The sequence below is a fragment of the Benincasa hispida genome, chromosome 9 (assembly GCF_009727055.1).
Source record: "Benincasa hispida cultivar B227 chromosome 9, ASM972705v1, whole genome shotgun sequence".
NCBI classification, from domain to species: Eukaryota; Viridiplantae; Streptophyta; class Magnoliopsida; order Cucurbitales; family Cucurbitaceae; genus Benincasa; species Benincasa hispida.
In genome coordinates this window covers 57,433,475-57,449,592 of record NC_052357.1, presented here as the reverse complement: position 1 = coordinate 57,449,592, position 16,118 = coordinate 57,433,475, and positions in this window count along the sequence as shown.

The window sequence follows — 16,118 nt, the reverse complement described above, 5'->3', positions numbered from 1 at the left end:
TTTAACAACAAAAATCCCCGTGTTCGACCTCGAATCATTATGAGAAACTTGCATTGGAATTATACTTGGTTTCAGCATAAGGAAACTTGTGACACACACTACTTCACCGCATACTACGAGCATATCATTATCAACACATACACTTATAACGTAGTATCGCATAAAATGTCTTTATCGCAAAGAACTTGAGTGCATTTAGAGCATCATTCATTCATTCATTAGAGCAATAGATAAAGATAATCATTCAAATCTTTAGTCATCATGTTTATGGTAACATGAGCTTGTAGTACATTCATCCATTAGTAGTGTTCATAAGCAATACATAGCATAACAAAACACCATCTTCATTTTCTATCGTAACAGTTTAGATCTATGATTCTTCATCGAGTGCTCGAAAATGCCCTAAAATGAACATTCGAATCTTCGTTCCTTCTCTAACCCTCTTTCTGGCAAGAACTCCCTTCCAAAGGCTCGATTCCAAAAACTAAACTCACAAGGCTTCCAACGGTACTAAGTTCGACTGGTTTACTCGAGAAAATCGTACTAAACAAGCTCTTGAAGTTCTCTTCCCTTTTTATACTACAATCCAACCCTTTTACATGAAATCTCTTAAGCCACCTCACTCACTAGTGGAGATTAAGGGCCGAGATTAAGTCATCTATGTGGATAACTAAAAGAGAAGTTTAAAACTGAACGTTTCAAGCAAACTCGATCGCCGCTGGAAAAACTCGCTGGAGAAGGGCCATTATGAAGGAAATCAGACATGAGGATTTCCATGAGCAATGGAATGATAATTCAAAATTCCATTCGTATTTGAACACAAACAATTAAAGCACACAAACAGAAACTAACTGTTCATGCAACATATGAAATTAATGAAGGAAATCGGAACTGAGATTTCCATGAGCAGCAAAACAAGACTATTCCAAATTACAATCATGAATGAACATATATTTACAGTCGACTTCAAACATAAACGGTTATGCAAATCATATAGGAAATACAGTATGAAAGTCTCAAATGCACAAAGGGAAAACTGTACAAATAATGGCAGAAGTGTCTCCACGCTCCGTTGCACAACTCTGATCGAACAACCGCAACCATGAGCGCTCAATCTACACGACCGAAACACAGCACAAACACTTCGCGTTCTTCCTCAACGATCTCCTCAGTCACAAACTCCTTCGCAACATGAACGGCCTCCACAACACCACAAACGGCCTTCAGAAACAATCAACGGTGTCGAGTTGAGTCTGACACCACCAACAAGGCTACCTTGGTATTCTTGATGTGAGAATCCAGAGGGTGGGCTTTGTTCGGACTTGGTATGAGGCAGACGAACGGAGGAAACAAAAATCGCGTACACGACTGGGAAAGTGGGAGTTGGCAGAGACCTATCATATAGATCGATGACTAATCGTCTAACAAAAGCCATGTGATCGTTTAGTCTATCGTTTAGCTCGATCTGTCACCCACAAACTCTACACGATCATTTATCTTGGGCCAGCGATCGTCTAGCAAAGCTATGCAATCATTTAGTAAATACCGCACGATCGTTTATTCTACTTTGCACGATCGTTTAGCTCGCCCAGTCGTCGCTTAGTAAATCCGAATTTACTTGACGACTATGCGAGTTTCTTTTTCACAAGAGAAAACTCAAAAACCTTTTCAACCTTTTGTAAGAAACCTCTTTTAAAAATAGGAAAACCATTTTCCTTTCAAACACACGGTTACCATGATCCAATAACCACCCACTACTTTGGTTATTTAAAAGAAAAAGTATTAATTATCCAATAATTAATATTATTAAAAATATAAATGATAACCAACTTATCATAGTATATTTATAACCTATAGTTTTAATATTTCATCTCATGAAACAACTATAGTTCTTTTTCTATTCCATGGTACTTAATGTAAATCTCATTTACATCAATCCTCCACTAGATGTATCTTATACATCATACTGATTATATCATATATAATGAAAATACCTCTTGTAAATTTGAATATTTCAAATCAACACCAAGAACTGATCCTCAACTGAATCCAAGCTACCAAGGGGACCTTATGGACCTGTAGCTCCGAAGCTTCAACAGTACGTGGATAGCTGACTAAACTCTTTAGTCACGAATCCACCATTCGTTAACTGTCAGGCAGTCCATTATAGACCGACAGTTGAACTCTCCTTAGTATAGATATATTATGTGTCCATCTTAACCAATCAGCAATGCGACAACCCTTCACAGATTGCTCGTACGTACAGCTGGGCTAGCCCCCTTAAGTACCACTGATCCCTCTAATGAACATAAGTCGTAGTCCTACTATGATTGAGTCTTCTTTTCCAAAGAGAAGCTGTGGCCACTATGTTTAAGCCCCGGAATCAGCCCTTAAGGGAGAAATTTCTCTACTTATCCCTGCTTCGGGAAAGGAGTGAATTCCATCTTGTGGATTGAGTTCACAGCTCCCAGATCAGACAAGTTCTCAAAAAGGTAGGCATGTTGAGTTTGCAATCCGGCCACTGTTACCTATACTAATCAAAAGATCACCCTCAAAGGTAGGAGTTCCCAAAACACTAAGGATTGAGGTCGTGTCACCTATGGTCGTTTATGTGAGATGCAAGTCTCTTGTATCAACGATGTTATATACAGAGTCTAGTCATCTCGTGGTCCAGATCTTATACAAACTCTTTGTATAGGACACCCCCACTCTACGTCTCCACATAAATGGTCAGGATCTACCATCTGTAGTAGTTTATAACACTTACAAACCTCTACAAAGCGGGTTGTATTCGTAGTGTCACCAGAATCAGGTATCCCACCTTAATCCTTATACTACAGACCTATTTAGGTTATCACTTAAGGCATGATCACTTGTATATCATATATACATGCTTAAGTTTACATATGATAACCAAGGAGCTTTGTTTATTGGATACGAGTAAATGCCAGAATTAAATAACATTTATTTTATTCATTGAACAATGTGTATCTTTACAAAACAACGAGACTCCGGAAGAATTAGGACACCAATCTCAACAATCTCCCACTTATCCTAATGACTCGGGAGACTAATGTACAATACAATATAAAAACATACAATATACAATAAACTAGGGCATAACCCCAACATCATCTCCCACTTGCCCTAGACAAGATGTCGCATCTCCCACATACCCAAACTATCTAGGTGACCCTCGAACACTTTAGCCGTGAGGGCCTTTGTAAAGGGATTAGCAACGTTGTATCCCGTAAGGATCAAATCCTTAGCTCCATACACAAGCACGTAGACCCTCGTTCTCTGGAGATACTTGAGGATCATCTTGATCGTCGTCCAATGATCAACATCCTCTATTGCTTTCTTAAAAGACAACGGATCCTCGACCCAATCATTTGTAATGATGTTTTGGGCTTCAGTCAAACCAATGTAGCGATCCCGACCTCAACAACATTTGTAATGAGGTAGTCTCAACTCTTGAGCTGGTTGACTAGACGTCCCGACCTCAACAACTTTTGTTGATCTATTGGTCTATTCAACAACTCTTGTTGAACCCTTAGCAGTCTCAGTATCACTTGAGATCTCATATAAAACGAGCTTACTTCGTTGCTTATGATCCTGCATGTGATCTTCTTCCAAGAAGATAGCATTAGTGGAAATAAACACTTTGTTCTCACTCGGATCATAGAAGTATCCTCCTCTCGTTTCCTTGAGGTAGCCTACAAAGAGGCAAACCTTCGAACACGATTTCAACTTCTTTGGGTTAGTCGCTAGCACATGTGCCGGACAGCCCCAAATCCTGAAGTGGCGTAAACTACATTTACGACCTCTTCATAACTCAAAAGGTGTTTCAGAAACACTTTTCGAGGGAACGTTGTTCAGGACATAACATGTAGTCTGCACTGCATCACCCCAAAACAAGTCTAGAAGTTGAGCAAAACTCATCATAGACCGAACCATGTGCAACAAGGTCTTATTTCTCCTTTCTGATACACTATTTTGCTGAGGTGTACCAGGGGCCGAGAGTTGGGATGCAATCCCATGTTCTATCATATAGTTCTGGAATTGGAGGTTCATATACTCTCTGCCACGATTGTTTGTATCTTCTTACCTAACAAGTTTTCAACTTCAGCCTTATACTCCTTAAACTTGTCAAGGGCTTCAGACTTACATTGCATTAGGAAGAGATCCACAAACCTTAATAATCATCTATGAAAGAGATGAGATATTCATACCCACCTCGAGCTCTAACATTCATCAGACCACAGAGGTCTGAATGCACAAGCTCCAAGGCTTTCCTGGCTCTGTAACCTTTTCCAGTAAAAGGTCATTTGGTCATCTTACCTTCGAGGCATGATTCACATACCGGCAAGGAGTTTTCTTCTAAACTCTTTAGAAGTCCACTTTTCACCAACTTCTCAATCCTATTGAGGTTGATTTGACCTAATCTTAGATGCCAAAGATGGGCGTTTTCCTTTGGAGAAACCTTTGGTCTTTTAGCTATTGTTGCCGTACTGAACATTTCAGTATTAAACAAGGCTTTTATGACTAATGGCCTTTGTACATATAACTTATTTTCCACTGAACTATAATCAATCTCCATGTCATTCTTGAAAATAAACACTTTATTCTCATAAAAGGAGATGGTATAGCCTTGTTCAATGAGACAAGAAACCGAGATTAAGTTCCTTTTAATATGAGAAATTACAAAAATATTATCCAGTAACAGATAACGTTTCTTGTCAACAAATAACTTCAGCCTGCCTACAGCAACAGCTGAAACAGCCTCACCAGTATTGACTCGAAGAGTCGTCTCTCCCTATGACAACGTTTGCCAGGAACTGAATCCTTGGTAAGAGGAACTGACATAATTGGTAGCACCCGAATCAAGGATCCAAGCAGAATCATCATTCTTTACCAGACATGTCTCCAAGACCAATAAATCATATTTACTTTCTTGTCTCCTCTTTTGAAGAGTAGTGGGATGGAGGTCGTTTGCCATAAAATTTGTTTCATACGATTCTTTCCACTATAAGTAATCGGTCATTTTTAAAAACTTTAGACAAAAATACTAACGAGTTGCTGAAAATAAAAACATATTGACCTACATTAGGTTTTAAGCAAATACCTGTTGTAAAACAAAACAACATCCAATAAGGTTTTAGCAAAACTAACATGAACCTCGTGTGACATCTAATTTCGTAATGATGCTTCAAAGGTTTAGGACAAAAGCCGTAGAAGGGAGGTCAGTTATCACTCCTCTAAATTGAGAAGTTCTCAACTAGTCATTAATACCAGAACAACTCTTGTTCCTATAACAACAAGCCATCATTGATTTGGCCAAGAGATCATTAACTTACTTAACAATCTTTGGTAAGTGTGACCCGCCATTTTAAGCCCTAGAGGTTCGTCCCAAAAGGCCAATCCGAAGGGAAAAACCTAAAGCGACCCTATCCATTTATGGAGTTCACTTTGATATTAACTAACTGCATAAAACCCATCCGAAGGGGGTCGCTTCGAAGGCAACACAAGGGCGTACTGAATGATCTCACGGTGTGAACCAAGACAGAGACCACAGGACGTGTTGACACACACCCTTCACCCACTTACTATAAATACTCTCTCCGTCCACCTTGATATTGACTCATGCAAACACCATCCGAAAGGGGATGCATCCTGGGCATCTCCAGGCCAAGCATGAATCTCACGGTGTGAACATGTAGGGAGAAACATGAGTGGAATCATAGACATATCTGATACGCCTCTTTCTCCCATTGATTATTTTATAACCTAGGGTTAGCTTACTTAGAAAAAACACGGCTAAGGATTTTAACTAAGTGATTTTTTAGGATTTCCCAAGAGTAACTTTTACCTTGGATAGTGAAACAACTTTTGATCATCATCCATTAAACTCTTTAACGGAGTCTTTGACCAAATTGTTGCATGCTTGTTGAAAATCTATCTAATTCATCTTTCTAAGTAGGTTCCCAGGTAGGGGTGATACGTTTCCGTCAACTTAAGAACCCGCCTTAGACAAAAGGTCCCTTATAGATAGGTTTACAAAAAAAATTAATCTTTTATCCCAACCAATTTAATCCTATTAAATCGATTTTAAAAGATTAATCTAGGTTAATAAACTCTTTAGAACCACTTGAACTTAGGTCTATCTCAATCCAATTTTAAAATCCTTTAAAAACTTGAGTTCACCTTAAGTCCGCATGCAACTCTAAATTATTGATTTTAGGTATAATTTCCTTTATAACACTTATAAACGGAAACAACCACAATGGTAAGCTAACACATGCAAGACATTCATAACGATTATAAACAACCTCAGTGCCATGCTCAATGCATTGTCCATCCATTGCTACTTCTTTTATATAACACTTATACAAAACAACAATGAAACGAGCAAAACATGCTTCCATTCACCCTTAGACTATAACATTTACAATAAAAGGATGATGCATGATAATGCTCACTGCATGCAAAATATAACTTTTATATTTCATGATGCATGCGCATGCTTTCAAGTAATTTCTTCATGCAAGATTATAACATTTTATAATACATGATGCATGAATAATTGCACAACCTAAGGTGGGTTTTTAACTATATGACAAACACTTTGACATATAAGCACCATACATCACATGTATAAGCAATAAGAGTTGATGAACCGGATAAAATTGCCTTCAAAACACAAAAAGAAAAACTAACTATTACAAAGACAATGAGTCTTCAGTTCAAACAGGCGAACTGGGTCTTGAACCGCTCAGCAAAGCATCGCTTCTCCTACCATCATGTACTAAGCACCCCGCGATCGTCTACACAATAAAACAACTCTTTGATCTATCGCTTACCAGCACTTCTCCTAGAGCTAAATGATCGTTTAGCATTTACTATACGATCGTCTAGAAAAATCCAAACGATCGTTTAGATATTACTACACAATTGTGTACCTTTACAAAGGGATGAAGCCTGAAGTACACAATTGTTTAGCGTGCTCCGCACAATGCTTGCCTTCCAAGATTGTTTAAGCGACTATGATACTGCGAAGCACTATCGCCTAAGCTAGCACTTCCGTATCGCATACACGTGATCGCATAGGTAGTAACTAAGCAATGAAGCTTCCTAACTACACGATCGTCTAGCGCACGCCTTCTACTAAACGACGAGCATCGAATGCTCCCACTACGATCGTCTACCTCCAGCGCCTACACGATCGCGCAACCAACGCTACGCGATATGGTAAACGATTTACCCCATCATTTAACATTAGCTAGATGATTGATTAGAAAATATTACATGATTGTTTAGAAAGAAAATATCTAAACGATAGCTTAGTTAAATCCAACGATCGTTTACCTGACGCTACATGATCCGACCAACGCTTGGTCTCCTTCTTCATTGAGAACTTCATCGCCATGCGCCAAAGCTTCATCATGAACGACTTGACGAACTCAAACTTTTCGAATTACAGACTTGATTGCAAAGTTAATTTCGCACAAAAACACAGGGGCCCTTACAATTAACACTTTATAATACCGAAAGCTTTAACAGAAAGGCAGATTAAAACCCGAAATTTTCATCAATTCATCCACAAATGTAGAAAACGGTTAACCACAAATGCAAAAACCCACCACGACTGAAAAATGCATTCAATTCAGATCTGTAATTTGGAATATCAGAGAACCTGGCTCTGATACCAATTGAAGGAAATCAGAACTGAGATTTCCATTAGCAACGAAATAAGACTATTCCAAATTACAATCATGAATGAACATACATTTACAGTCGACTTCAAAACATAAACAGTTATGCAAATCATACAGAAATTACAGCATGAAAGTCTCAAATGCACAAAGGGAAAGCTGTACAAACAATGGCAAAAGCATCTCCACGCTCCGTTGCGCAACTCTGATCGAACAACCGTAACCACGAGCGGTCAATCTACACGACCGCAACACAGCACGAACATTGCACGAACACTTTGCGCTCGTCCTCAATGATATCCTCAGTCACGAACTCCTCTGCAACATGAATGGTCACCACAACACCACGAACGGCCTCTAGAAACAATCGATAGTGTTGAGTTGAGTCTGACACCACCAACAAAGCTACCTTGCTATTCTCGATGTGAGAATCTAGAGGGTGGGCTCTGTTCAAACTTGGTATGAGGTAGACGAACGGAGGAAACAACAATCGCGTACACGACTGGGCAAGTGGGAGATGGCGGAGACCTGTCATATAGATCAATGCCCAATCGTTTAGATAAAGCTATGCGATCGTCTAGCAAAAGCTATGCGATCGTTTAGTCTATCGTTTAGCTCAGTCTGTCGCCTACAGACTCTACACCTGTCTCTTATACACATCTAGATGTGTATAAGAGACAGCGTTTAGATAAAGCTATGCGATCGTCTAGCAAAAGCTATGCGATCGTTTAGTCTATCGTTTAGCTCAGTCTGTCGCCTACAGACTCTACACAATCGTTAACCTTGGCCCAACGATCGTCTAGCAAAGCTATGCGATCGTTTAGTAAATACTGCACGATCGTTTAACTCTACTTTGCAAGATCGTTTAGCTCGCCCAACCGTCGCTTAGTAAATCCAAATTTACTTATCGACTACGTGAGTTTCTTTTTCGCAAGAGAAAACTCAAAAACCTTTTCAACCTTGTGTAAAAAATCTCTTTTCAAAATAGGAAAACCATTTTCCTTTTAAACTCACGGTTACTATGATCTAATAACCACCCATTACTTTGGTTATTTAAAAGAAAAAGTATTAATTATCCAATAATTAATATTATTATAAATATAAATGATAACCAACTTATCATACTATATTTATACCTATAGTTTTAATATTTCATCTCATGAAACAACCATAGTTCTTTTTCTATTCCATGGTACTTAATGTAAATCTCATTTACATCAATCCTCCACTAGATGTATCTTATACATCATACCGATTATATCATATATAATTAGAATACCTCTTGTCAATTTGAACATTTCAAATCAACACCAAAAATTGATCCTCAATTGAATCCAAGCTACCAAGGGGACCTTATGGACCTGTAGCTCCGAAGCTCCAACGGTATGTGGATAGCTGACTAAACTCTTTAGTCACGGAATCCACCATCCGTTAACTATCAGGCAGTCTACTATAGACCGACAGCTAAACTCTCCTTACTATAGATATATTATGTGTCCATCTTAACCAATCAGCAGTGCGAAAACCCTTCAAAGATTGCTCATACGTACAGCTGGGCCAGTAACCGTTATGCCCCTGTAGTTATATCTGTCTCCTTAAGTACCACCGATCCCTCTAATGAACATAAGTCGTAGTCCTACTATGACTGAGTCTTCTCTTCCAAAGAGAAGTTGTGGCCACTATGTTTAAGCCCCGGAATCAACTCTTAAGGGAGAAATTTCTCTACTTATCCCTGCTTCGGGAAAGGAGTGAATTCCATCTTGTGGATTGAGTTCCCAGCTCCCAGATCAGACAAGTTCCCAAAAAGGTAGGCATATTGAGTTGGCAATCCGGCCACTGTTACCTATACTAATCAAAGGATCGCCCTCAAAGGCAGGAGTTCCCAAAACACTAAGAATTGAGGTCGTGTCACCTATGGTCGTTTATGTGAGATGCAAGTCTCTTGTATCAACGACGTTATATACAGAGTCTAGTCATTTCGTAGTCCAGATCTTATACAAACTCTTTGTATAAGACACCCCCACTCCACGTCTCCACATAAATGGTCAGAATCTACCATCTATAGTAGTTTACAACACTTACAAACCTCTACAAAGCAGGCTGTATCCGTAGTGTCACCAGAATCAGGTATCCCACCTTAATCCTTATACTACAGACCTATTTAGGTTATCACTTAAGACATGATCCACTTATATATCATATATACATGCTTAAGTTTACATAAGATAACCAAGGAGCTTTGTTTATTAGATATGAGTAAATGCAAGAATTAAATAACATTTATTTTATTCAGTAAACAATGTGTATATTTACAAAACAACGAGACTCCGGGAGAATTAGGACACCAATCCCAACAATTACAACATGTTTTTCATAAGAGATCCTGATAACATGACATATCTTTGAAGACTCATCTTTAAACACTCTCGATCATGAACACTCGTTCAATCTCCAAGACTGCAACACACGAACGCTCGAATACAGCGATCGCAACACAACACAATCAAACAGCCACCACTACACAAACACCCCGAACACAACAAATGGCCTCCAAAAACCTCGACTATGTCGAGTTGAGTACAACACCACCACAATGACTACTTTCGTATTCTCGGTGTGAAAATCCAGAAGTGTGGGCTCTATGTGGACTTGGTTAGAGGAAGAGACCGAGGAAGAACAATCGTGTAAAAGATTGAGCAAGTGGGAGATGACAAAGGTCTATCGTATAGACGATGCCCAATCGTTTAACAAATGCTATGCGATCGTTTAGCTAATGGCCAGCTGAGTGAACTATCGTGTAGTGTCACTGCACGATCGTTTAGTCTCTCTTCAGCTATCGTTTAGTGAATCCTTTTCACTTGACAACCTTTTCGTGAGTCTTTCTAAGAATAGAAAATCTCTTTCCAACAACTACTAAATTTAGGAAAATATTTTTCCTTTTATCTCACGGTTACCATGAAACTACCAATAATCTCTTACTCAATTGGTTATTAAAGAAAAAGATATAATTATCCAATAATTAATGTTACCATAAATATATATGATAACCAACTTATCATATTATATTTATAACCTATAGTTTTAATATTTCATCTCATGAAACATATAACCATAGTTCTTTTTCTATTTCATGGCATTTAATGTAAATCTCATGTATATTAATCATCCACTTGATGTATCTCATACATCACACCGATCATATCATATATAATTGAATTTCCTCTTGTCAATTTGAACATTTCAAATCAACACCAAGAACTGATTCTCAACTTGAATCCATTGAGCTACCAAGGGGACCTTATGGACTTGTATCTCGAAGCTCCAACGGTAGGGGAATAACTGACTAAACTTTTTAGTCACAGGATCCACCATCTGTTAACTGCCAGGCACTCCATTAAAGACCGATAGCTGAACTCTCCTTACTACAGATATATTTTGTGTCTATATTAACTAATCAACAGTGCGATAACCCTTCACAGATCGCTCGTGAGTATAGTTGGGCCAACAACTGTTATGTCTCTATAGTTACATCTAACTCTTTAAGTACCACTGATCTTTCTAATGAACTCTTCCAAAGAGATGTTCTGGCCACTATGTTCAAGATCCGGAATCAGCCCTTAAGGGAGCAATCTATCTACTTACCCTTGCTTCAGGGAAGGAGTGAATTTCATCTTGTGTAAGTGAGTTCCCAGCTCCCAAAGTAGACAAATCCCCAAAAAGATAGGCATGTTGAGTTGGCAATCTGACCACTCTCACCCATACTAATCAAAGGACCGCCCTCAAAGGCAAGAGTTCCCAAAACACTCAGGATTAAGGTCATGTCACCTATGGTCGCTTAGGTGAGATGTAAGTCTCTAGTATCAATGGTGTTATATACAGAGACTAGTCATCTTGTGGTCTGGTCTTATACAAACTCTTTGTAAAGACACCCCCGCACGCATGTCTCCATATGAATGGTCAGGATCTACCATCTGTAGTAGTTCACAACACTTGCAAACCTCTACAAAGTGGGTCGTATCTGTAGTGTCACTAGGATCAGGTATCCCTCCTTAATCTGTATACTACATATCTATTTAGGTTATCACTTAAGGCATGATCTACTTGTATATCTCATATACATGCTTAAATTTACATACAATAACCATGGAGCTTTGTTTATTGTATATGAGTAAATGCCAGATAAAATAACTTCTATTTTATTCATAACAATGTGTACAAATTACAAACTACGACTCCGGGAGAATTAAGACATCAATCCCAACACATTACTCGATGGAAAATTCAATGGTTCTCTGTTGAATACTCGATGGGAAGGACTCGATACTCAATTGGATACCCGATGCCTCGATGTACGTTCCTTACTCGATCACTCGTACCCGATGTGCGACCCTTCCTTACTTACACTCGATGCTCGACCCTTCCTCGATCGCTTATACTCGACGCTGGACAACATTTACTCGATGTCTGCCTTATGCTCACTTGATACTCAGTCACCCCTCATCATGACCAACACTTAGCCAGAAATTCTCTTTGTAAGGCAAGATTAATAAGTATCCAAGAGCTAAGTTTCCATACTTAAACATTTTCCTTCTTCAAAATTATCCTTTACCTCAAGACGAACAAATCCAATCTAACTTAAATATTTAAGCCCATCACTTTGCTTAAGTCAAACAATAAACATAATTACAAAGGGAAAGTAAGGTGTGGGTTCTACATAACCTTAATATCTTGCCACAGTTGGACAAGGTCCATTAGCTATCCATTTTAGAAAAGGCAATATGGAATTTTTGGGTACTTCGAGAGCTAGTGCAACCTATGATATATTTTATAACAGTTAAGTACTTAACATTTAATTACACATCAAATAGTAGGGCTCTAGAGATTACCCGTGTGGACAACCATCGACAGAATGTGTGATTATGCTATTCTCAAAGCCACTTTCTACTTTTTCCTTTACCAGAATTGAGCTTAGATAAAATATCAATATGTTGCCTATTATAAATGACAAAGTTAGTAGATTATTGAATAATTAACTAACCTAAAATGAGAATAAGATGGAGATCTATATACTCGATGTAAGGAAGCACATCATTTACATTTTGAATGACATAAAGATGAGCTTGATCCAACTTATCCTTACTCGGTCTGATATAAGAAGCAGCTGACAATGCTCTATCAATGTTTGAGTTTTCTTTCCTTATTGATGAGTTTAGCCCAATAGAATTGACTCCATATATAAATTCAGAACAAAACTCTATAGTCTCCCCGACAATATAATTTTCTTGAACACATCCTTTTGGTCGATTTCTATATTGTACATAAGTTGTCAACACTTTCATTTATCATTTGGAATGATACATCCACCTCAAATAAATAGGTCAACAAAACTCAACTTCTCTTATGAGATACACTACAAGGTGTACCATTATTGTGAAGAATGATGATGTAAAATACTTCTCTAAGAGGCACAGAGTGACAACTATATCCTCTTGCATATCTTTTAACTGAGATGAATCGATCGCCTTGCAACATATAGCATTAAAGAAGAAGTATAGGCAAGTAATTACAAGTCTTACATGTTTGGGTAAAATATCATGAATGGCTATAGGTAATAATTGTTGAATAAGAACGTGATGGTCATGTGACTTAAGTCCATAAAGTTTCAAATCTATGAGCGACACTAAACTTTGAATGTTCGATGAATAGCCTTAAGGTACTTTAATTTCTGATAGTATCTTACAAAAGTTCAATTTCTCAGCTCGTGCTAATGTATAATATGCTGGAGTTAAAAAGACTTTTTTCTCTCCCACTTGAGGGGCTAACTCTGATTTAATGTTCAACTTCACCAAATCTGATCAAGTTTTTGTTCCATCCTTCATTTTATCATGAATTTCAAGCAATGTCGATAAGATTTGCACACACATTCTTTTCAATGTGTATCACATCTAAACAATGTTGCACGTAAAGACACTTCCAATATTCTAACTAAAAAAGAATAGATTTTTTCTTCGAATAAGTTGAAGGGCTATCTCCACTATTCTTTTCCTTGATAGTTTTCTTACCAAATGAATACTGATACTTACTTGTTTCTGCAAGAATTTCTTCCCTACTTAATGGTTATGGAGCTAAATAAATATCTATGTCATTTTCCAGTTGTTTAAGACCAGATATTAATTCAGTCAACATAAAAGAATTTTGCTTCATGCACAACCATGGTGGTAGATTGTACGTCACTAACATCACTGGCCAACAACTATATCTACTACTAAGATCTCTATGTGGATTTACCCCATCAGTGGAAAGAGCAAGATGAAGATTTTTAGGTTCTGACCCAAACTCTAGCCACAAATTGTCTACTTTTTTCCATGATAGTGCATCTTTGGGATGTTGTAGTGAACTATTTGTTTCTTTCTTCTTCTTCTTCTTCTTCTTCTTCTTCTTCTTCTTCTTCTTCTTCTTCTTCTTTTGGCATGCCACATCAATGGACGATGTTTCCTTGCTTTGAAACATTCTTTCAAATCTTGGAATTCGGGAGGAATATCATAGGACTTTTGCTAGGATATTCTTAGTCCTTTTCATTAAATTTTTTAATCTTCCACCTTGAAGTACCACAAACGGGGCATACATTTGCATCAAAGAGTTCTTTTCTAAACAAGCAACAATCATTGCTACATGCATGAATCATCTCGTACTTCATTTCAAGAGTACCCAAAATATTTTTTGCTTCATAAGTAGAAGTTGGAATTTCATTAGGACTCAGTAATATGTCATGAATTAATTTCAACAACTCAGTGAAACTATTATTGCTCCATGCAAATTTAGCTTTCCAATTATATAACTTTACCAATGTAAATATTTTCGTAAAAGTTTTACAATTTGGGTACAATGGTTTTTTTGCATCATCTAGTAATGCTTTAAAATGATCGAATTTTTCATTAAAATAGTTGTGTATAGTCTCTTTGCTAGTTAAGACATTTTCATTGTTTCTCTTATTCGGTAATGATTCACCATGAAAAATCAATGTCTAATAACTTTGATCTATACCATTAAAAAAATAAGTGATCTCTTATTGTGTTCACATTTAGAGTCTTTGCATTCACACACTTCAAACATGGACAACTCATGACATTTGGCATACTTGAATGTTGTAAACCATTTTTAATAAACATCTAAACCCCTAAACCATACTCAGTTGACATTCTATTCATTTTCATCCATGACTTATCCATGATTGTAAAATATGGACTTAATCTACAAAAAAGACAAACAATAACAAGGAAAAATTATGTAATCTTAAGTTTGTAAACTTAACCATAATCAACAATAAGAACTAAAACTTGGTTATAAAAAAACACACACAAAAAAAAATCAAGACTAAAATATTACCCAAGAAAATGTTCTATAAACACATTAGCCACCAACAAAAAGATGATAGCAAGACCATCGAACAAGTTCATATTCATGATCTAATTTTCATCTCAACACTTTAAAATTTTATGAACCATAAGAAAATCTTCTATAAACACATTAGCCACCAAACAAAAAGATGATAGCAAGACCATCAAACATGTTCATATTCATGAACTAATTTTCATCTCAATACTTTAAAATCTTATGAACCATAATCAACCACAATACCTAGATTAGTTTACAGTAAATTTTAAGATAAACTCAAAAGAATAACACAAATAAAATACTAAAAGCTAAAATATAATTTTAAAAAATTGTTCTAATATACACTTGTACCACACCAAGAAAGACTATCAACCAAGTATATATTCTTGAACTAATTTCATTCTAATATTTCAAAATTTCAACAAACTTAATCATTGGAATAAAAATAAAATGAATGAAAGAATATTTGAATCACACCAAGCAAGCTTAATCAACCAAGTTAGACCAAATTAGTCTATATATAATTGGGAAAAAAATGGTCTTCATATACACTTGAACTATACCAAGTGAGACTACAAACCAAATATATATTCTTGAACTAATTTAATTCCAACATTTCAAAATTTTAAGAAGCTTAATTATTAGAATAAAAATAAAATGAATGAAAGAACTTTAAATTACTAAATTGAGAATACATATGAAAAGAAAATTTTACCTTTCCAAGCAAACAACTCAAAAAACCCACATGCTTAAAAGATCTGAAACAGAGCTTGAAGATTGGAACAGATCTAAGCTAAAACCGATGGATCTAGCGAATGCACAACATCGGTGAGTGTCGGACGTTGCGAACAAAGGTCAATCACCATGCTAACGATCAGATCGAAAGACCCATGTCTCACGAGTAGATCAGGAAAATAGACGACCGGATCGGAAAAGCCCATGACTAAATCTACAGATTTGATGTCAGCAACCCACCTCCATGACGAGCTGAACTCCATTGAACCCCACAAC